At 39.8% G+C, this 23465-nt stretch overlaps 1 protein-coding gene across 8 annotated transcripts in view; it reads left to right on the forward strand.

Moving 5' to 3' along the window:
* Positions 1 to 366: 366 nt before the first annotated feature.
* Positions 367 to 23465, forward strand: part of GHR (growth hormone receptor) — a 303364-nt gene continuing 280265 nt past the window's right edge. For 2 of the 8 annotated variants that reach the window (XM_089312523.1, XM_070056268.2), the window contains exons 1-2: positions 675 to 894; positions 22224 to 22276. The gene's annotated coding sequence lies outside the window, so the exon portion shown is untranslated. Of the gene's footprint in view, positions 895 to 22223; positions 22277 to 23465 lie in introns of all 8 variants that reach the window. The other 6 variants (XM_070056269.2, XM_017344510.4, XM_008262046.5 and 3 more) reach the window with 5 other exon arrangements.

Raw genomic sequence — 23465 nt, forward strand, 5'->3', positions numbered from 1 at the left:
TCCGGCTGGGGCCTCTGTCTGCTCTTCCTGCAGCCCTGTGCCCTGCTCCTGGACGTCCCTTTCTGCCAACACGCCCCGTGTCCTTACAAACTTCTTAATCCCTCTGTCTCCGTTTTCTAACCTCTAAAATAAGGTCCTTCCTAGTTTTCACCGTGCCCCCGTGAGCAGGAGTCTGGAAATCGGTGGCAGGTGGAGAGGTCTCATTTGGTTAGCTAATTACTGGCTGTGATTTCTCCCCATTCCTGCGTTCCTTTGAATTCATACACTGCACTTAACACTCTTCTGGGTCCAGCCTTCTTTTTGGGAACCGGGGGCGGGCTGAGAGGAAGGAAGTGTCCCGCAACTACCAATATTTTCCTCTAGGAGGAGCCGCGCAGCCCAGAAGAGAGTGACACGCACCAACTCCAACTCCTCGCTCGCCGGGAGGGCTTCATCCCAGCTCCTCGGAATGCGTGGCCGGGGCGGCGCTCGGCCTCTCCGCAGCCGGTCTCGAACCGGCCGCCCTGAATTCCCGCTTCCCCTCACCTCGGCAGCCAGGATCCCGGGGACTTTGGGCCCGGCCCGGCGTGACCCCTGGTGAACGGCGGCCGCCTTTTCCCACCCCTCCCCTCCCATCCTCCCTTCCCGTTTCACCCCGCCCCCTGCCTCCTCCCCGAGTCTGACAGCCAGCGAGCTGCCAAGCAGGGCGCAGCCATGGGAAGAGGAGGCGGTCTGGGGAGCGGCGGCGGCGGCGGCGGCGGCTGCTACAGCAGCGGTGGCGGCGGCGGCGGCTGCTGCTGAGCCCGGGCGGCGGCCGGGACCCCCGGCTGGGGCCACGCGGGCCGGAAGCCCCCGCGCCATAGGCCCCGGCGCGGACGCGAACCCGCGCTGTGTCTGCCGAGGCGAGACTCTGAGGTACTGGAGGAGGGGTTCCGGGAGTCGGGCTCTTCCCCCACGCCCTGTTGTGCCAGGGGCCCCGGGGAATGGACCCTGGGGAGCCAGTTGTTTGTTAAAACGGGGCTCGGGCTTATCTATGTAGCCGGGTAGTTATTTCCGGATGACTTGGGGGTTGGCTTGACTCCCCTCCTCGCGGAGAAGTTGTTTTCTGCTCGTGGGTCATTGTAACCCGATCCACGCCGCGGACGTGTGTGCGCCCGCTGCTGGAAGTTGGTGGGGGGTCGCGGGGAGTTGGGGGCGACTGGAGAACTATTCCACAGTGGTGCACGCAGAAGGTCTCCGCAGAGGAAGCTTGTGTTAGAGTCGTAAAAGTTTTGCGAGTGTGTTTGTGTTTGACATCAGCCAGTCTGGGGCGGGAACTGCACAGGCTGCTTGCTGCTGCAGCTGCTGCTCAGAGAGGTCCTGGCGATGCGACCCGAGGGTCAGCGGAGGCCGGGCTGTGAGCGTCCACACCTTGCGCTGCTCGGCAAAGCGCACGGCTGCAGCCCCGCACTGGCACCAACAGAGCTGGGGTCAGTAGAGTTATGGTAAACAGTCCCCGTTAACTCGGGTGGGTGGAAATTGTGACGAGCCCAGCTCCCCTAGCCCCATAGCCCTGGACACACTCGTGTGTATGAAATCAACCAGACTCAAAGTTTTGACACAGCTTCCCGAGGCTCGAGGGCTGCGGTGCAGCTGAGTGTCCAGGAAAAGGGTGCTGGTGTCAGGCAGGTGGTGCAGGGTAAGGTCATCACCTTGCGGGTGTGTGGGGGCGTCTATTTTGGGGCTTTATATATAGTCCTTAGGGACGCCCACTGGGACCGGGCTGCAGGGGCCGTGGGCTGGCGTGGGGTGTGCGTGTGCGCGAGCGTGTGTGCCTGGGGAGGCGTGTTGGCGTCTGAGCCAGTAGGGTGTGCAGGGGGGAGGAGGCAGCCCTAGGGGTGCCGCCCGCCTGTTTATGCCAGGAGACCTTGGAAGGGACACAGAAAGGTAACAGGAGGCCAGAGGGTTGGGAAGTCACAGAAGTTCCTGCATTGGCTTACGTACCAGGGACTTTAAAATAACCGAACCTGTTGCCTTCAAAGGGATTGAGGGCTGGAAGTGGGGCTCTGGGGGGAACTGCATGTGTGAAGGTTCTAGGTGTGTATATGTGTAAGTGCAGATCCTCAGACAGCGAGCAGTGGAAGCTGCGACTCTGAGATTCTCTGGGAGCTGCTGTCCACTGTGCAGAGACTGGGTGGTCTCCAGGGCGTTTACCTTAGGACGCTCTGGCAAGTGTGTGCCCTGATGACCTGTGATGCTGTGAGGGCTGGGACTCCATCCCATGAGCTACTGGGTTTCCACCTGGATCACCGTGGAGGTCCCCCTTTCTGGGGTGCCCCCTACATCTTGGGGGTGATAACTGTTGAAACATTTCCAGAAATTAAATACTGTATAGAAACGAAGTAAGACGATTTAGCAGACAGGGTGGTTGGTTTTGTGTAGGCTGTAGCTTTGAGTTCTGTTTCCTTTTGTGGAAAGCAAAACTCCGTGCTCCCAGATTAGATGTCAAGGGGTTTCCTATTATTTAGTTCCCTTCAGATAGGCCTTTGGTGAAGCTAGTAGGGTGTGTTTTTAGCCTAGAGATCCTTGGAAAACATCAAGTGTAGCTTAAAAACTTTGTCCCACCCCTCATCTGCTATCCTTATATAAACTTTTTATAAACTTTTTGCTTTTTTGCTTTGCATTAACCTGAGAAAGTTCGTGAGTCAATATTCAGTGTTTTTTTGTTTTTGTTTTTGTTTTTGTTTTTGTTTTTTTGTAAATATGTCACAGTGAAATTATAGTCTGGTGTCCTGAATGCCATGGAAAACCCATGCATAATGGGCAAAGGTGTGAAATGAGAGTCTATAAACGCAATGACAAAGGGACGACATGAGTGCATTTTTTTTCCAAACCGAGCATAACTTTGTCTTGCAAATATTTGTTCTAGCTGGAGTTTGAGGCTGTGTCTTAGATTATTAGTTTTTAAACAGCAGACTCCACATCATAAACCACTTTAAACTGGATACTAGAGGCCTTCTCTACACTGTCTCTGGCGCCTGTGTTAACAGATGTTTATGGTGCTTGGTAACCTATGGGATTGTCATGTTGAATATCTTGTTAACTCGAGACATGATGTTTATAGCATAATGTAATAAATGGAGCCACAGTCTTAGCCTGCTTCTGCCAAGTACATGAAACACCCTAGCGTGGAAACAGATCTTGACATTTTTCCAACTTGGCCAGCCTTTTTGGCTATCTGCTGGTAAGCATTGTTAATGTAAAGATAAATCTGACTGATAGAGAGAGAATGTGGGGCAGAAAATTGTTTAACTTAGAAAAAAGGCATGGGTCATGTTTTTCAAATATGCTAACTTAAAGATTACCTTTCTTGGTCATTACACTGATACATTACACAATTATGGGGGTGAGATTTGCTTTTAAGGATAGATTTTTAAAAATATTGCATATCAATGATGAAAATACTTTCTTTTTCTTAATATGTTCACATATCTTTTGACAATCCTATGTTATTTCTTCTTTTAAAAAATTCTATAATTTCTGCATTATACTATTTAAGTAATGAGGGCACTCAAATCACCTAATCATTTCTGAAGCTTGATAATCACTGAAATTTGGTAAGACAGAAGTCATCTCTCAGCCACATGTGTCAAACAGGACAATATGGATGTCTTCTTGGCAAATTTTTTTTTTCTCAACCTGGAACAGATATAATGTAAATTAAATGCCCAATAAAATGGTAGTTTAGGATGATAACTGAATTAAAGAGCAACTATTGGGTGTATGAATATCTACTTCAATATTCTTGAAAATGGGTACAGATACAGATATATGTATATATATATATATACATGTTTAATATTCATAAGCATTTTTAACCATTTCATTACACTGTTAACTAATTTCAAACCTGTAAACAAGATAACAGCTGTTCTCTATCATTTATCCATAGCCAAAGCATTATGAAAATAGCTCTAAAACATTTTTTTCATGCATGAGCTTACTATAAATCTATGAAAAGCAGATTTCTGTGCAGGTAAATAGCATTCTGTGTGTCATGCAGGTATTGACTTAATGTCTCCCTATAATAAATACCAACCAAAAACAAAAGGACTGGTTATAGAATGTTCTGGAGATAAGCAAGTAAAAGTTGCATATTACAACAGAGAGGGACTAGGATATATTCTTTTCAGAGACTTCGTTGTGTCTGCTTCCATGAGCATGAGTCAGTGCTAGCAATCAGGGATTTATTGACGGCTTGTTTTGCCCAAGTCCCAGAGAATGTGCCATCTGGCCTCAAATGAGGTAAAAGTACATCAGACAGAAATATTTTCTCAGGCAACTGGGATTTAAGATGTACATACAGGACATGACTAAGTCAACAATCTACTTTTTCTCAGGTGGTAAATGACTTGCTAATGCCTGGATGCCTCAGGTGCTCACAACCCATGAGCAAATATGTCAAGCAGATATATTACAATATCAATGTGAAATGAGTTCCCCATGTTCTGTTTCATCCCCAGACAGGCTATATTATTCTTGATTTATCAAGTCTAAGCCACTTTGTGGAAAGACAGCAAAGCTGACTTACACTGGGAAAAGGGTGCCATTCAAAGGCAAGCACTTCAGCACCCCCATGGCCTGGCCTTTTAATTCTGGGCATTATCACCCACAGGCAAATCAGTTTCTCAGAGATTCAGTTTTCTCCTCTGTGAAAATTAGAATGCCCACCCTCCAGAACTGGGGTGTTCCCACACGAGCTCTTTAATGTATGGTAGACACCCACCTGGTGTGATTGGTTTCTCTTCGGTGTGTCTGTCTGGTGCTTTCCACCTAGCTTGAGTCCCTGCCGTTCCTGCTGAAATCTGCCACATGTATCTCATCCTGCAAGAAAAATTTATGGTGGATGATAATACCAATTTTACTTTTTTAGCAACTCTGACCACTTTTCTTGACAGAGAGAGGGAGAGAAAAACCAATAAAACGACATCTGGGCTTATTAGATTATAGGCAAACTTTCCGTCAGAATATGGGGCCAGTGATAGTCTTGTGTTGTTAGGTGTAATTGTGCACACTGTCTGCCTCTTTGTGTGTGTGTGTGTGTGTGTGCATATGAGTGTGTTCACAGTGAAATTCCTCATTTCATCCCCTTGTCTTGTGATGTCCATTCATATACACTTGCTTCTCCTCTTTATTCTGTTCTCATAAAAATAGAAGAAGTGATCAATGATAAAATACATGTTTTAAGGTTCAAAGATTTATTTCACTCTTCTTTCCAACTCCCCATGCCCAATTATAGCAGGTCCATTGATTAGCACTTGGACATGCCGTTTTCAAAAGTGAAGTTCTACTTAGGAAGCATCTAAGTTAGGATGACATAAAATGGGATCCAAGTAAAGCTGGTGTTAGAAAACCTGGGTCCCTTCTAAGCTCTGCTTTTAAAAGGCTTTGCAATGTTTGCAAACTTTTTAATCTTCCTGATCTTCATATTTCTTATATGTTAAAAACAAAGAAGAGTAAATGAGAGGATCCCTTAGGAGTTTTTGCAGGTCTATGGTTTGAATTTAGTTGTTGAATTTCTCTTTTCTCTCATTTCCTTGGACACTTTGCTTGAACCTCTCTAGTAAACCTCTTTCATTCATTTTTAGTTTCATAATACCTTTTACATATCTATTTTCCTTTCTGGGCCGTAAGTTCCTAGGAACAGAAAGAAAATTTTTCTGCTCTGCAGAATGCTGTCAACACAGCAGGTGTGGGAAGAGTGTTAGTTGAATTCATGTGCAATGCCTACACAGTGGATCTATAATTCATATCACTTATTTAACCCTATACAAATTTAATATAAACTTCAAGAAGTGCTTTCCGTTAATTTTTTAAAATCAGTTAAATGAAACCTATGCAAAATGTTATCATGACTGCTTCTAGCTTCCATTCTAAAGCAACACAACTCTATACAATCTGATGCAGAAAGTCTTTCTGAAGTTTTCTTTTGCTGTTGACTTTCCTTGGAGGTCAAAAAAATTCACAGTGTGCTCCAGATTCTCAAGAAAATGAGAGAGAGAATCGTTGCTTAGCCTCAATTTCTGCCTTCGGTGTTTCTCCCTACCTTTTAATAGTGGTAGATGAAGCCTTAGATCAGGCACTAATTTTACTTATTAATACTCAAAGAGGCAGTGCTTTTGTCAGAAATTGCTGGGCTGTGTGTTTTTAATTATTATCTAAACTTACCTTCAAATATTCCATCCCCAAATTAGCAGATCATTTCTCCTACAGTATCCTTAAAACTTCCAGATGTGTTTACTGATTGGGTTAGGACTTGATTCTTTTGTTATGGATTAGACTTCAACCAGTTTTCTTTAGACTAATGTCATTAAAATCCCAAAGAATTAGACTTCTTAGATTGTGAATTAGTTGAAACATAAACAAGTCTGCCTCCATCTGGCTGGGCTTCTATGTGTAAAAAGTGTGTCCAGAGGAAGAAGCTCACTTTGCAAGACTTTAACACAGGTGGAGAATACCCTGGTAAAGGTCTTGTTTCACATTAGAACACATGAAGATTTTGCATGTTAAACAGGTACATGTATGTATTTTTCTTTGGGCAACCTGCTGTGTTAGACATTTACTCTAATAACTCTTTGTTTCCTCAGTTGTTAGTAAAATATTTAAATTAACCCGGGCTTTAAAAACTCTTAAAAGAAGCATCTCTTCTGTTCCTGTATTGTATGTTGGACAAATATTAGTAATTGTTCCAAAGAAAAATCCTCACTCTTTTTTTTTTTTTGCTTTAAAAATGCACCTAACAATTTTTAAAGCATATATTAAAAAAATAAAAGCATATTTTATTATTTTAACCATTAGATCCATCTTTTTACATTTGAATTGATATATCAAAGGAAAAAAGTAGAGGGGTAGGCATTTGGCTTATCATGTAAGATGCCAGTTAATACACCTGCATCCCGTTTGGAGTCCCTTGGCTTCAGTCCTAGCTCTGACTACTGACTCCAGCTTCCAGCTAAAGCAGATATTGGAAGGTAGAAGGTGATGGCTCAAGTAAGGTGATGGCTCATCCATATGGGAGCACTTAGACTGAGTTCTCAGTTCCTGCCTTTGGCCTGGCTTGACCCTAGGGGTAGGGAGAGTGAACCAGCTGATGGGAGTCAGTCTGTCTGCTGTCTCTTTCTTTCTTCCCCTCTCAAAACTAAATAAATAAAACTTAAAAGAAAAGTGTGATATAACCATCACAAAACACAGTCTTAGATAGTTCTCTCTTGTGCTTATTGAAATAAAACATCAAATGTGATTTGTGATGCTCCTCAGGAGTTTGAAATTGGCTGGTGAGAAGCTCAGTCAGACTTTGAGTGCTGATTGCCATTGGCCAGGAAAACAGCCTCTGCCCGTGATCAGTATGATGATGTAAGATCCTAGCTCAGCTTCTTTGAACTCCTTCAAGCTATGTGATTGTGATCCTCGAAAGCCTCAATTTGACAAGGGAAAGTGAATAATAATCTGGCAAAACATATGTGAATAATCATCTATAAAAGCCCTGAAGATAGAACCTCTACCTAGTGGTAGAAAAGATACCAGAATCTCTGAGAAAGATAATGATGGATGAAGAATAAGCACCAATTATATGCCTAGCAAACATGAAAGATTAAAGAGGGGGAAGCACGAGAGGAATGACTTATATTAGCATTGTAGTATCTTATTTCCTTTAGAAGTACTGGCAGAGCTATACTTTGCTGGTCATAACACAAGTATTCAAAAATATTTCATTGATCACGTGAGTATGTATTTAAAACAGAAATTGAAGTGTTCGCAAGCAGTGTGTAGGTAGTTTGGAGGCAAATGGATGCAGATAGAATTAGGTAGTTGCTGGGATCTAAGCTGAATACAAATTAGGTATTTTTTCTCCTTAGATTAATGATGGCATCGGACTTAATTGCCAGCTTTCCAAGGTGAATTCTGTTCATAGCCTTTGAAACACCTAGGAGGTTTTAATGGTTGAAGCAAAATGGATTTTATGTAAAACTGAGTAGGACCTAGAGGACATACCCTCTTTCCACATCTTGGTATAAACCTCATCATGGAGCTGGAAGCTTTAATCCTCTTTGCCTTTGTCCAAAAAGTCAAGTATTTGTATTTATTCCTTTTGGTGACTATTGGGTATGTGAGAATTAATTTTATTTTTTGAAAATGATCTTGAAGAGTACTTGAGAAAAGGTGCTGAATATATCAGTTTTTCCAATTAGCCTACCATATGTCAGTTTGGTTAAGCTCATGGTATTTTTGGTATTGTGAAAAATCAAAGAGCATGTGTTCTGTGTTCCCAGGAATGTGCTAGCCACTGAGGAATATAAAAGTACTATAAGATGTGATGCTTAATTTTGGGATCCAGCATTCAAACTAGGAAGATAACACTATTCCTATATGTGGTGTGATTATGGAGCATTTGATGGCTGAGCAATTTAATAAAGAGTTCTATTAAAGACTTTAAATGTTATATTTATTTGGAGGGAAGGATTTAGGTTAGAGGCCTTAAAGGAGAAAGTGGATCCTGGTTCAGGACTTACTACATGGTAAATTTGTTTGATAGGTGGAAGGAATTGCAAGAGATTGCAAAAGAGTTGAAAACTGAGGACTAGAAGGTGTACCTGGAACTTCTAGTTGTTATTCAATGTAAGCTCTTCCTGTTGCTTCTAATGGATGCTGCATATAGCTCCCTCCCTTTAGAAGGGGTATTGGGATGCTCACCTGAGCCTAGCACTTGCTGGAGGGTGGTGGCTGCTGCAGGCTGCTTCTGCATACTTCTGTTTTCTGAGAATTATGTAAATTTAAAATCTCTATCAGTTTTCCCAGAGGCTTATTAAAGGTGAGAACAGTGTGATTTACCTTCCAGAATATGATCGTGAATGGTAGAGTTGGCCTGAGACTCTCTCCTCCCTCCAAGTTCATTGCCACAAGCTGACACTGAGAGCCATAAGGCTTCACAGAACTTGCTGTCATTCACTAGTGATTCTCACTGACTGCTAGGTAGTACTTACGGACAACTGGTAATATAACTGTTACAAGAGCTGGAAAGAGTTATAGGCTGTAAATGCCCAGACTCAAGGTTACTAAATTTCTCTACTACTAGGAGCAATCCTATACAAGGAAGAATTAAGCCTCACCAAATGCTAGTAGACCTCTGTTGAAAATTTTTGAGTTCCAAATGCTTACTTGATTCTTCGGAGAGGAAATGAGAGTCCTTGAGTAGTGACAAGACATCCTTCTAGGATTAAACTTCCCTGTAGGAGTGATAGATTTATAATTAAGTTCTTCTAGTCCCTCCCTCCGCCCCAAGGGCTCCTCTGCTATACTATGCCATCTCCTATTAACATGGACTATAAATAGGGAATAGTATGTTGTTTATTTCTGCCATTTATAGGTGAGGGTGAGAGTTAGCTTTGTTAATTCAGTGAGTTGAGTGGATTGTGAATTGACACAACTGACACTTGATTGGCAAGTTTTTTTCACTGAGAATACACACAGATTTGCCTATAAATTATGCTTGGCAGATGCCTGTTGAGATAGCAACCTCTGTGAAAGCCTCAGGGTAGGTTGGCATTCTGGAAAGGTCATAGCATAGGCTTTGGAATAAAACCAATCTGGCTACCTGAATGGATTGGAATCCAGCTCTGCCTATCTTTGCTATCTTTATGACCGTTAGAAAGTTAATTAAACTCTCTGAGCTTTATCTGCAAAATGAAGATAGTGATTCTTCACAAGGTTGTTGTAGTTTAAATTCCTTGAAACAGGACCTAGCACATACTGGGCACTACAGAGAGAAATAATTTCCTACAACTTTTTGAGGAGCCCTTATAGACGTAAAACCTTCATTCACAAAATACCCACTTGATACCAATTGCTGCTTTTTTTCTTCCTATTTTTCTCTAATCAACCAAGTTATGGCTTTAATGAGTCCATCACGTATTGATTTCACTTGAACTTTTGAAATTTTCCTCCTTCAGAGGAGCATTGCTCGCCATAACTTAGTTTCTTATAGACTTCTCTGTCAGTGTGCCTAGATTTTGCCATAGAGCAAAGATGAAAGAAAATATATCCAGATGTTTATGGTAGGCTTATGAAATTTTGATTTTAAAAACAACACTAAAAGCCATTCCTAGATGTAGGTGTTTCTCAAAGAGCTTTCTATCTGCTAGTGATGGGAAATCCTCCTTAGACAAGGTAGCATTTTTGGCAAGTTGATGGATAATCAAAAGCTGGCTAGTGGAGTTCTGGAGGTTGAGGTAAAAACTTTTATGGATGATGAACATCCTACAATATTCATCTGTACCCACATAAGGCCTAATCACATTTTAATCTTTGAAAATACGCAGACGTTGACACATAGTACATGCTTCCCATTATTAGAGCCCCATAAAATTGCTAATTATTGTTAAATGACAATTCTTTATAGAAGAGAAGTTATGATTCTCCTGTAATATGAAAGGAACACATGTATAATAAAGCAAATATTAACTAGTGAGGGAACACGAAAACATGTTGTAACTTTTTCAAAGGAGTAATCAAAGAACCACAAATTATGAACAGGAAAAGAATGTTGAAAAGAATTTACAAAGACTGGTTTGTCCTTATAGCAATGATCAATTACATTCCACTGGACATGACTAATTTGCACTTATATGGATAAAATTATTTATGGCTCATTTTTATAAGTTAAGTTGTAAGTCTTCAGTGCTGTAAAATAACCTAGACAAAGACACTGACCCTTCTAGGATCAGCTCATCCCTGAAGGCCTCAGAATTCCATTTTAAGGATATCTAGTAATCCCTTTATTCATTTCAGTCTTTGGTTGTTCTTAAATCTTCATGATTCCATTGGTCATTGTTGTTGTTTGAACTAATCATTTCCTGATGAAAATTTGGTGAGATGGAATTCCTATAACCCTGGGAATTTCCCATCCTTGATATATACTGTACTTTTAAATCTTTTGATTATGGAAATTTAAGCATTAAATTAACATTAAATAAAGAAAACAGTATTTTGAGCCCCCAGGTACCTATTACTCAGTTTTAATAGTCAACAATATTTTTCTAATCTTGTTTCATCACTTGAAAGATTTTGAAGCAAATCCTCAGCCATCTTGTCTTTTAATTTGTAAATATAAATACTTTAGTGTGCAAATAAGCCCCTTGTTTTTAAATAACCATATGATCTAAATTTCATGGGAATACAGATAATAACTCTGTAAGAAAGTATTCTCCCAGTCAGCCTAATTTTGTTTACAGAAAGTATATATGTTATGATGGAGAGGGGGATTTTAGCAAAGTAACATCAGTATAGGAGTGTATAGATAGTAACAGAATTGTCTCTTGTCACCCACGCCCCAGCTTAAATGTAACCTCTCAGAAAGATCTTGACCTCTCACAAGAGTAACTTTCCTCAAACTGTGTCATGCTACTACATGACACTGTTTTGTTTTCTTGACAGTACTTATCACTATCAAAAATTATTTTACTTATTAGTATTCTTGTTTTTTGTTCATCTGCATGACACTAATTTAGAAAGAAAATGCTCAGTAAATTTTGATTGAATGTATGTATTTTAGTGGTTACAGGACTTTTTGTTAGCATTCTTTCCAAACATTTATTTTCTTTCCACATTTCCAAAAACTATGGCTTTCATTTGTCAGGTTCCAATGATTTTATAATTTGGTGAGGATTCCTGATAGTGTGGAGTGAAGAGTGCTTTTCAGGGATGCAAGATAATACAGTGCAACTATGATATCTACTAGCCACTTAACTCTCTTAGCAAAGATGGAGATAAGAGTAATGCCTTAGTTTGGATTTCCCCCAGAAGCAAACCACAAGACACAAGGATTAAGGAAAGAGGAGTTTATTTGAAAGTGGATTAAAGACATAGGAGCAAATAAAGGACATAAATGAAGCAAGTTACCACCATTGGCAACTGAAATCTAATGTTTCTGTAGAGACTTTGGGAACTGGGGCAAGCACACATTTTGGGGGTAATCTCCTCTTGAGCTGAAAGATTTTGAACATTTCTTCACCAATGCCCTTCAATCTTTAATTCCTGGGCAATAGTTCTGGGCAGAGCAAAGCAGGCTCCAGGTGACAGTGAACCTTCAAATAAAGACATGTGCACGCTGGAAGTTGGAAAATTTGTGTGTGTGCAGTAGTGGGGATATGATTGTGACGTGTAGGTGCCGGGGTATGGTTGGGAAGGAATGTTTGCATAATACAATGTGGTTTTCTAAATAAACTTGTTACTTAGAAGAAGTCCACTAATTTCAGATTTGTAGAAAGACTGAAAAGGTTGTACAGAGATCCCATATATCTCTCACCTAGTTTCTCCTAATGTTAACATTCATAATCATAGTATATTCATCAAAACTAGGAAACCAATATTAGTACAATACTGTTAACTAAACTGCAGACTTTATGCTTCATTTATATTTCTCCAGTATTTACATGAGACAGAAAGGGAGAGAGAGAGCGAGCGAGAGAGTGAGAGAGAGAGAGAGAATATTTCATGTTTGCTGGTTTATTCCCCAAATGACCACTATGACTGGAGTTGGGAAGAGAGAGAGAAGAGAGAGAATTTCGTGTTTGCTGATTTACTCTCCAAATGACCTCTGTGATTGGAGTTGGGCCAAAAGAAGCCAGGATGCTGGAACTCTATCCAGGTCTCCCATGAAGGAGAGGGCCAAGAACTGGGACCACCATCCACTTCTTTCTCAGGTGCATGAGCAGGGAGCTGAAAAGGAAGCAGAGCAGCCAGTGCTTTAACTGCCACTCAGATATGGGATGCTGATGTTGGAAGATGGGGCTTAACTCACTGTGTCCCCCAGTTGGCCCCTCCCCTAATGTCCTTTTGTTTTGTTCCAAGATTCAATCTAGAATACTACATTGCATTTAATTCTACTATTTTTGGATATTATGCTTTTACTTTTATTTGAGCCCACTAATGTTAAACTAACTGGTCTTTGCCACTATACATTAAGTTCTATGAAGAAAATACAGTGATATGTACTCCAACATCATGCCGGATCAGGATATGTTCTCAAAATAAATAAATCAAACCAAGATCAAGAAAAAGAATGAGAATGAACTTGGTAGGCATATGAGTATGGGTAGCAGAGACTCCATCATTAGCTGAGAGGTTCCTAACAGTGTAATGACTTGGAAGAAGTCTGATTGTGAACATGTGCCCTGAACATCAAATGTGAAGGAGGATACCCCGATTTAAATATAAACTGAATGTCTACAATGCTGTTTGGGTATGAAGGCTCTCTAAAAAGGTTCACAGAAATGTGTGTAATGAAAAAACTATGCATAGATTTCAAAATTTTTTTCACCAAAATAAACATCTTTTAATTCCATGACTTTTTGAAGTCCCTGGTATTTCATACTGCTATGGTTTGGATGTTGAATGTTCACCAAAGGCCCATGTGTTAAAGTCTTGGTTCCCATGGTGGTGGTATTGGGAAGTGGTGGGGAGGCCATGTGGGACATCCTTAGATCACTGGGGGTGTGCCCGAGGAAGGTGGTTCTCCTGTGATCTCATCTTATGAGAGGGTTGTTAAAAGCTTGAATTTGGGCCTGTGGGCTTTCTTTGTTTATGAGATTATCATGCGATCCTTTCCTCTGTGTTCTCTGCCTCCTACCATGACCACTTGCAAAAGCTAAAACCTGTCCATTGGGTCTTGCAGCCTATAAAACTGAGCTAAATGAACCTCTTTTTAATTAATAAATAGCTTGTCTGTGATAGTTCATTGCAGTAGCAAAACAAAGAATATATGCACACTCACTCCTGGTTAACTGAGGTTTAGCCTGGAATAACTCATAAAGTTGAGGGATTGAGACTCAGGGAAGTTAAAGCACTTGCTGAGATTCACAGCTGGTAAAAAACAAAGTCAGGATTAAAATATGCTTTTCTGGATTCAGTGATTACACTCTTAATTCTATACTTGGTTACTCTATCCCTCTCCACTGAGCCAACCTGTTTTTTCTAAGGATGCAATATTTGAAGATTCTGGGGGCTGGTGCTGTGGCATAGTGGGTAGTGCAGGCATCTTATATAGATACCAGTTCAAGTGCCAGCTGCTCCACTTCCAATCCAGCTTCCTGCTAATATGCCTGGGAAAGCAGCAGAAGAGAGCCCAAATCCTTGGGCCCCTGTACCCATGTGGGAGACCTGGAAGAAGCTCCTGACTGCTGGCTTCAGATCAGCCCAGCTCCAGCCGTTGCAGCCATTTGGGGTGTAAACCAGCAGATGAAAAATTCTCTCTCTTTTTCAAATAAATAAACAAACTTTTTTTTAAATAGGAAGATTATGTATTATCAAACTGCAAATCCCCTGGAGGCATGATCTGTTTCTTAGTAAACCGGGTTATGTCAACCTTAAGTTTGTGAATTAATTTCAAATCTTACCTAATATTTGTAAAGTCTACCATCTTTTAAAATGAAATCTAGCTAGCTCTTCAGAAAGTCATCCATACTCTAGTAATGAATAAAGGTTTGATACAAGGCCAGTGAAGGCAAGGGGCAAGTGATCTCCAAAGAGCATGACGTTGACATGTAATGATTCTAAGTATTTTATTAGTTTATGGTGTATTTGAGTTTTGGATAGTTGACCTCCATTTCCCAGTCTTTCCATAGTTTCTGTTTTAGGTGTTAATGAAGAATATGGACTATTCAATGACACTGTTGACTAATCTTTGTATTTAGCCTAACTGAAATTACCTGTGGTTGCCTTGGAACTCTGGGCTTGAAGTTCAGAAGCAGAAGTTCCTATAAATTGCTTGAGTTTGACTCTGGGAAGATAAACAACATTGATACCTAGTCAGTGCTGAAATTCTAACCTCTAATTCCACATTCAGAAAATAATAGGCTTTCAGGATTTTTTGTTGTTGTTGTCGTTTACAAGATGATGGAAGCCTAGAGTTAGCATTTAATAACACAATTTATATAAAACACAAATTACTGCCTCAGAATGAGATCTAATTTCTAAGATACAAAGGGGCCATCATATAAAATGGGCTTTTTATCTTATAAGGTATTAGTGGGAATTGGCTGAAGGTTTATTTCTTTAGGTTATAATATTTAGAGCATGGCGCATTTTTAAAGAAGAAAAATGTTTACCTTTCAGAAAATTTATATGAAACCATTTTCTTTACTATATGGCTACATTATGTTGGCATAGCTTTAGACCACGACCTTTGGTCCTTTCTATTGTAATTACGGGTACAATCTGTGAATGCAGATTTGCAAACTTTCTTATACCAAGCCCCTTCTGGGGCCATGAGGTGTCCAGAGGACAGAACTGGACTGGCTATTTTGCGTGCCTGTAGGCTAGCAAAAACCTGTACTTTAATCAATTTTACATAAAGTGCTTCTGAGATAATTAAAGCTGAAGAAACAGCTTCATTAATTTAAAAAAAGGAAGCTATCAAAACTGTTGAAATCTGGTATATATTTCCTTATGTTGTATAGACTGTTTTTCTGATTGCCTCTCTCATACTTCCTCTGATTTCTAGAGGAAAAGTCCCATTCACATTTCTATATCTAATTTTTAAACTTTTATAACTACTAGTGTAAGCACTTAGAGGGCAAGGGATTGTGTATGCTATGAATAAAGGGTACTCAATAAATAGTTTTCTTAACCAATTACTGCTCTGTAGACAACGTTAATGAATGTTTACAATGATCTGTGCTGACAAGTCCTTTTGCCATATTGTTTGATCAAATGTAGAACCCCATGATCCTACTAATTATACATTTGGTGAAACTATGATATAGAGAGACTAAATAATTTCTGCAAGTACCCACAACTGATATGTAGTAAAGTCAAGATTCAAACCCAGATCTTTCTAATTCCAAATGCATCTAACTCCCAGGCTTCTAACCACTGCCTATGTGGTGAGTCTTTGATGTTCCTTCATTCAGGAGGTGGAGTCTAATTTCTGTCCCTTTGAGTATGGACTGACCTTGTGTGACTTAGTTCTAAAAACTGGAATGAAACAGAAGTGAAGAGGTGCCACTGTGGAGATTAAGCCACCCAGAGGCAGTGAGCTTCTGTTTTGGATACTCTATCTCTTATCCTATTAAATCATTCGATCTTGGGGAAACCAGTAGCCATTTTTTGATCTGCCCAATGGAGCAGTCCACATGCAAAGAAACTGAAGGAGTTCCAACAGCCAGTGTTGAGAGAGGAGATCAGGTCCTCAGTCCAACAACCCATGTGAAAATTGAAGCCTCTTGATAACAGTCACTATGAGAGCAAGCTTGGAGGTGGAGGTGCAGCCATCAGCCCCAGTCAAGCCTCCACCAACAGCTTTACTGCAACCTGATGAAAGCCCATGAGCCAGAACCACCCAGCTACACTGCATTTAATTCTACTATTTTTGGATATTATGCTTTTACTTTTATTTGAGCCCACTAAGTAAAACTAACTGGTCTTTTCCACTTTACATTAATATACACTGTACACTATACATCTAGCTGCTTCTAGAACCCTGCCCCTAGACTGCAGCATAATAAATATCTGTTATTCTAAACTGCTAAGTTTGGGTTAATTTCTTATGTGGCAAAATATAACTAATGCAACCTAACACTGCTTTGGAGAAGTATTAAAAAATAAACTCTTAATATCACTAAAGATTAAGTTTTAAAGCATGGATGCAGCAAGGAGAAACTTTCCATAAGAAAAAGACTCCAAATTTAAGTAGTAAAATATGCCCAATTAATATACTAGTTGGGGATTTTGTACATCAAAGAACAACTGCTTTTAAAAACCCATAATTTCAAAAGGAAGTATAGTATTAATAATCAAATTACTGAAGATAGCATTTTGAACTTTAAAAAAATCCTCATGAGAAAACTCAGGATGTATTCTGTATGGTAAGTTATCACTCATAATCTTAAATTGTCAAGGACATGCTTGTACTTTCCAGGATTTAAAGAGGGACATAATGTAAAGTTGAATTTTAACCTTTTCCCTGGTGATTTTACTCAACATTTCAAAGGGGTCTTGAAAGCTCATAGGTCAGGTTGTTGCTTGGTTTGCTTTGCCTTACAAATTGCATTAACTCTGCTTTATGGCCATTTGCAGTTTAATAAATGACTTGGACTTTGATTAATATCTTTAGAGCTTAAGCCCAAGAGTTTGTATAAGAATTGGGATATAGTACTGTAAACTTATCTAAAGACAGACTCCAAAATATGGGAAGAGATGCAAGTTTATTAGTGTTGGTTTGAGTATATATGAATTTGGAGCATTTTAAGTCTTTAGAGAAGGTCTTTGATGATTTGCTTCTTTGTACATATGTTAAAATATTTTTTTCTTATGTATTTACAAAGTTATTTAAGTGAGCTGAGGAATTCATTCGTGAAATGGATATGGTTAGTTCTTGCTTATTGTTCAGAATAACTATAAAGTAGAAATGGTGATTTTCCTTCCTGAAATTGGTGAACACAATGAAGCCTGCCTGGTCCTTCCCCTTCAGTGTTTTTTTTGTTTGTTTGTTTTTTTGTTTTTTCTCCTTACAGCAGCTTGAAACCTGAACTCTCAACAGTACTTTTTGTATTGAACTTGGCTTGACAGTAATATATCCGTCACCTTGATTCATGGGATTTTGCTACATAGGAAGACAAAGATGAATATTGGTAGCCTTAGTGTAAAGATTCATTATTGACATCATTATAATTCATAAATTTATTAATTTGTTCACTAACTCACAAGCATACTCACTAATTTAATGGATGTTTCTTGAGCATTTACATTCTACTCAGCAGAGCAGTAGACTAGTTACTGAAGTATTATGCTAAGCAATCCAGAAATACCTCTGCCCTATTGGATTTCATGGTCAAGGATGGAGCAGGGCACCAACCAAGTTTAATTAAGGGATGTTGTGTATAACGTGAATTAAAAGTTCAGGGGAACCTGGCCTTGGTTAGGGTTTACTGATTAGGGAAGTGTTTCAGAAGAAGGGACATTTGAGCATTAAAGTAGTAGAAATGAGGGAAAGATGGAAGAGCATCCCATACATAGGAAATGGGATCCAGGATGATACACAGTACTTTGGAGACTGAAAAAGTCAATGTGAACTAAAAAAGTCGGTGTGAATTTGAGACACTGTATTGAGAATCGAAAACAGAATTCAAAATGTAAGAAAGAACATGGTGTTAGCCTAAAACACTCACCAACACATCCAGATTTATATATGACCATATATCTAGGCACCATGGCCTAGCCACATCAGCCCATAAAATTAATCATCACACCAATGAAGGTGTCTTCTCTGGGTTAAATAGCAACAAAAGTACCAAATCCAGGGGGGTGTTAAGACACGCTTGGGACACCCACATCTCGTGACAGTGTGCCTGGGTTGTGTTTGGGTTGGAGTCCTGGCTGTGCTTCCAATTCAAGCTTCTTGCTAATACACATCCTAGTAGGTGACAGGTATAGCTTTAATAGTTGGGCCTCTCCTATCCATGTTGGACAACTAGATTGAGTGCTAGACTCATAGCTTCTGCGTGGCCATTGAGGGCATTTTGGAAGTAAAGCAATACATGGAAGATTGATCTCTCTCTCTCTCTGTATGTGTATGTGTGCTGGCTTTCAAATAAATTTTTAAAACTTAATTTTTTTAAAAAAATCACAAATCTGATTTTGTTGAATGCTTCATGTATGTCAGGTGCTGCACAGAATATAGAAACTATACTACAAGCTGGTGTTCTTTGGAAGTGGCACATACACACACACACATACACACACATACTCTGGTGCTATCTTGTAACATATAGAATAGTTATGTGCATATGCAAGGCATGAAGAATGCCTAGTGCCAGGAATCAGAGACTTCATAATGATGTATTTGAGGCAAAGCTTTGTGTATTAAGAAACCACAAGCAGTTAATAGATTTCTACCTGACAGTGGCTGTAAATATTAACCAGAGGGCTCTGTACTCTTTCCAGCTCATCTACCTGGGTTAGAGCATAAGCAACAGCCCCAGGAGCCTTTATTTATCTCCTTTTAGTTCTATCTCACTATTGCCAACTTAATCTTAAATAATCATCCTTCTGAACACTGTCTCAAAAATCATTTTATTGCCGAGGGATTAATTTTTAGATTCCTTCAAAGCCTGTGACATAGCCTAACCTATCTTTTCATTTCTATTGTTTATTGATCTTTAAACTCAACTACCCCTTTGCTCTCACCATATTCCATGTGTTCCATAGAACAACTTTGTTCATGTTGCTCCCTCTACTGTGACTTTTCTCTCTCCTGTTTAACTTTTCTTGTGCTACTTACCTCTGGAGGCTGCAGTATCAAACTTCACAGTGTTTGCTCTGACCCTTACCCTTTTCTTTCCCACAGCACTTCACTGGCATATTTTTTTAAGATTCTCACACTTTCTTGCTTATGTTTCTCATGTATTGTTTTACTGTATGTGGCCTGAATTCAGGATCTATACCTACAGTCACCTAAGCCTCCTACCTACGGTATCTTGCAGATGGTGAGCCCTCCAAGAGCACTTCTTGAGAAAATCAAAGTATAATTTTCAAATCAGAAAGAACCTAATGTACAAAGCCTCACATAAAAATTTCATCAAAAAGCTCCATGTTGAACTTTTTTCAGTTCTTTATAGTATTTAGCCATGTGCTGGACAATGGATTTATAGTGGACATTTACTAATTAGTAATTGATATATTTATTTTTGATAACATTTCTTGCATGCTTTCAGAATGAAAGAGAGTTGGCTTGATGATACAAGTTTCAGAAAGCAGCATCATTGCTAATGTACCTTATGAAAGAGCTATAATATCTTTTAATGTGCAACAAATAGAAAAATGAATCAATCAGGGGTCAGATTGATGGAGTTGTGCCACCGTCAAGCTCTAAAGTACTAGCAATGATGTTACGAGAAAATATGCTGCTCTAACAGCATCATTCTAAGGGCATCTGCAGCTAGCTTTATACAACATAAGAACAGTATGAGTATGTGTTTCTGCTAGGAAAAGTGCCAGTAATCATTGTTTTGTTTGATTTTTTAAATTTCAAAACTTGGTATGACTACACTTTTCTATTATATCTGTCTCTGTTGATAAATTTTCTGAAGATATTCTTGATTTTTCATTTAAATCATAGATTGCAGATATCAAGGGAGACTGCCTATAGCAGCATCTTTTGACTTGAAAAATGTACTTCCATTCAATCAACATTTGCTTTTGTGTCTTGCACTCTGCTGAATAAGGAAAGTCTGCCTGGAGCTCAATTTGCTTTGGAGAAGGAAGCAAGTTTGCATTTGTTGGCTTGCTTTTAATGTATTTTGATATTGTTTCTGGTGATAGTTCTTTTCTTATAGAGGTCTCATAGATTCACTTTCCCAATAGCCAGACATTTGTAGCAAAACAGCTAGAAACACTAATAGGCTCATTGTGGGTAGAAACCATGGTTGCTTCAGTAGGCAGAACTGCCTAGGAAAGCCATATTTGCATATATATATATATATGTAAAATGCATATATATAAACAGAAGTGGTAAGGGAGCAGTAGAAGCAGTTATTTGATCTCAGCAAATCTGTGTTCCATATCGAGTGCTCTGGGGAAGTGATTTAAAGAGCAGACCTCGGATTTGGGAGCACACATTTTAGAAGCACCTGTTTTCATAATGTAATCCAACGGGAGGCAGGAGAGGTAGAAGCAGCAGAGACTGTCTGAAGGAGTCATGGAGGCCTTCCCATTAGATACACAATTGAGCTGATTCTTGGAAGTTCTGCAAGGGGCCGGAGTACAGAGAAAAAGGGAACGGGATAGCCCATAAACATGAAGATGCAAGAGATGATGGTATGTTAGAAAATCAGGAAGTGGTCTGAAGGAGCTGGACCAGAGGATGTTTGCGGACAGGTGAAGGGAAATGAGGCTGGACAAGTAGGCAGAGTTCATAGATCATATCAGGAATCTTGTACTTTTTCTGAGACCAGATAGTTTCAGAATTTTTTATGTTCATGATTGATATGACTAGATTTATTATTTTACAAATATATTTTGAAGGAAAGAGATGCTTGGATTGCATTGGTTGTTAGAGCAAAGTTCTTTTTTTATATAATAAACCAAATGATCAATAACTTGTCTTATTCTGATGCAATGGGCAGGATCTTGCCAATATTTTTACAGGATGAAAGGAAGCTACTATTAGTCATCAGATCTTTTGAGATGTAAATGTAACACTTGTAATGCTATATTCCATTTTTGAGGACAGCCATCCCTACAGTGTGGGAAGAGGAACTTTTCAAGTGCACACAGACAAGTTAAACCAGCAATTCTCTGTCCCGTGCAGTCAAGAAATCAGACAGGATATTTCAGCTATGTCTATTTGTATTGGCAAGGATTCAGAGCCAGGGAAAATAAATCCACTGAGTTCATGTGGCAGTGAGACTGACACGAATAGAATTGTCTTTTCTTTCTGTGCTGTGACAAGGGAAAGAAAACTTAAAATCTTGTGAGGTGAGTCTTTGTGACCGCAGGTCTACTGCTTCATCAGTTATTATTCATACCTCTTACTCAACAGAGATCTAATGGATTCTTCCCCTTGGATAGCTGAGACATCATTATTTGTTTCTTCTAAATTGGCTATATTCACTGAGGTTGATGCTTGAACTTTTCTGCTGCTTTATTCCCAATTTATATGGGAATAGAACTCTGAAAAGTTCACAAAGTCATTCATTGACCAAGTATTTACTGAGGTACAAGTCCTTGGGCTTCATGGAATGTACAATCCAATGTAAATGATAAATGGTTCCTGATGGTCATTTAGGGAAAAAGGATGCTAGCATAAAAAAAAGAACATTTATGACTTGTGCCAGGGAATGAATATATATATACACATATTATATAGTTTATATATATATTAGATATTTATGCATATATAATCCAAAACTCTAATATATTGTAAAAGAATAACATTGATACTAGAGTTTTGCTGACAGTCTGTTAGTTTAAGAAGTCAAGCAATGTGAGTCTGTTTTGTTTTCTCCTGATAGCTGCATGATGCTTTACTCTGTGGACCACAGTTCCCTCACTTTTAGAATTAATAAATAAGATCGGATTATTGATCTTCAGTTCTGGTTGCATATTAGAATCATCTTACCCTTGACCAATTAAATCAGAGTTTCCATTGGAGGAGGAAGAAGGCAGAGCTATTTTTAAAGCTCTCAAGTGTTCTTTATTTTTTTTTCTTTAAGGCAGAGTTTAAAATCACTGGATGAGATCAGAGCTTCCACCTGAAAATTCATAGGTAAGTTTGCATATGGGTATGGTGCTTAATTTTTTAAAAAACTCATTGCCAACTTGAATTAAGAAAGTATTTCGAGCTTCTGTTGAATAATGGAAAGTTCAGGCAACAGTTGATCTAACATTTTGAGTGATTAAAAATGCTAAAAAAAAAAAAAAAAAAAAGGCCGGCGCCATGGCTCAATAGGCTAATCCTCCACCTGCAGCGCCGGCACCCCAGGTTCTAGTCCCGGTCCGGGCGCTTGATTCTGTCACGGTTGCCCCTCTTGCAGTCTAGATCTCTGCTGTGGCCCGGGAGTGCAGTGGAGGATGGCCCAAGTGCTTGGGCCCTGCACCTTCATGGGAGACCAGGAGAAGCACCTGGCTCCTGCCTTCAGATCAGCATGGTGCACTGGCCGCAGTGCCCCAGCCATGGCGGTCATTGGAGGGTGAACCAACGGCAAAGGAAGACCTTTCTCTCTGTCTCTCTCTCTCTCTCACTGTCCACTCTGCCTGTCAAAAAAAAAAAAAAAAAAAAAAAAGCAACAAAGTAAACTAGGTTCCACCTGAACACTTTATTCATTCCTCTTACCTCTTTGGTCCTTTAAAGGTATTGTCTTTTGCAAAACTATGTCAGATGGTCTTTAAAGTCTCAAATTATTGGAGTTGCTTATTTCCAAAGTCAGTGGTAAACAAACTACATGTCTGTCTATAAGATAGATATTGCATGAAATCAAAGGCAACTTAATCCTTGCAGATGGAAAAATCCCAGGGTCCAGGGAGGGAGAGTTGCATCTTGTTAACAGCAGAACTGCACGGGCCACTGTGTAAAGGACACCTGCTGGGGGTTTAAGAGGGAAAGAGGTGGGAGAGTATTTAATTTATGTTCCAGGGATTTTTAATAAAGATTTCCCTCCTTTTCATTCTTTCCTATTTGGGAACTGGATCATTAGTTGCGATGTGACTGCTCTCCCCGGGGAGCAGAAAGGCAGTCATCAGCGGCTTTGCTCATTTGTTCGGTGATAGCTGCAGGAAGGCTGTGATAATCTTGTTCTCCTTCAGCTTCCCTGTGGCTCTCAACCTAGTGCCTCTTTGCTTTCCCTGCCTCAGAACCTGTCTCTGGGTGGTGAGGACAGATGTGTGTGTGGTTTATAGGCAGTTGCGTGGTAAAAGGATTTTGTTTTTTAGAGCTTGAAAATATGTACCAAACTGTG

This window comes from Oryctolagus cuniculus, chromosome 14, assembly GCF_051225735.1.
Source record: "Oryctolagus cuniculus isolate XC-2025 breed Fujian yellow rabbit chromosome 14, ASM5122573v1, whole genome shotgun sequence".
Taxonomy (NCBI): Eukaryota; Metazoa; Chordata; class Mammalia; order Lagomorpha; family Leporidae; genus Oryctolagus; species Oryctolagus cuniculus.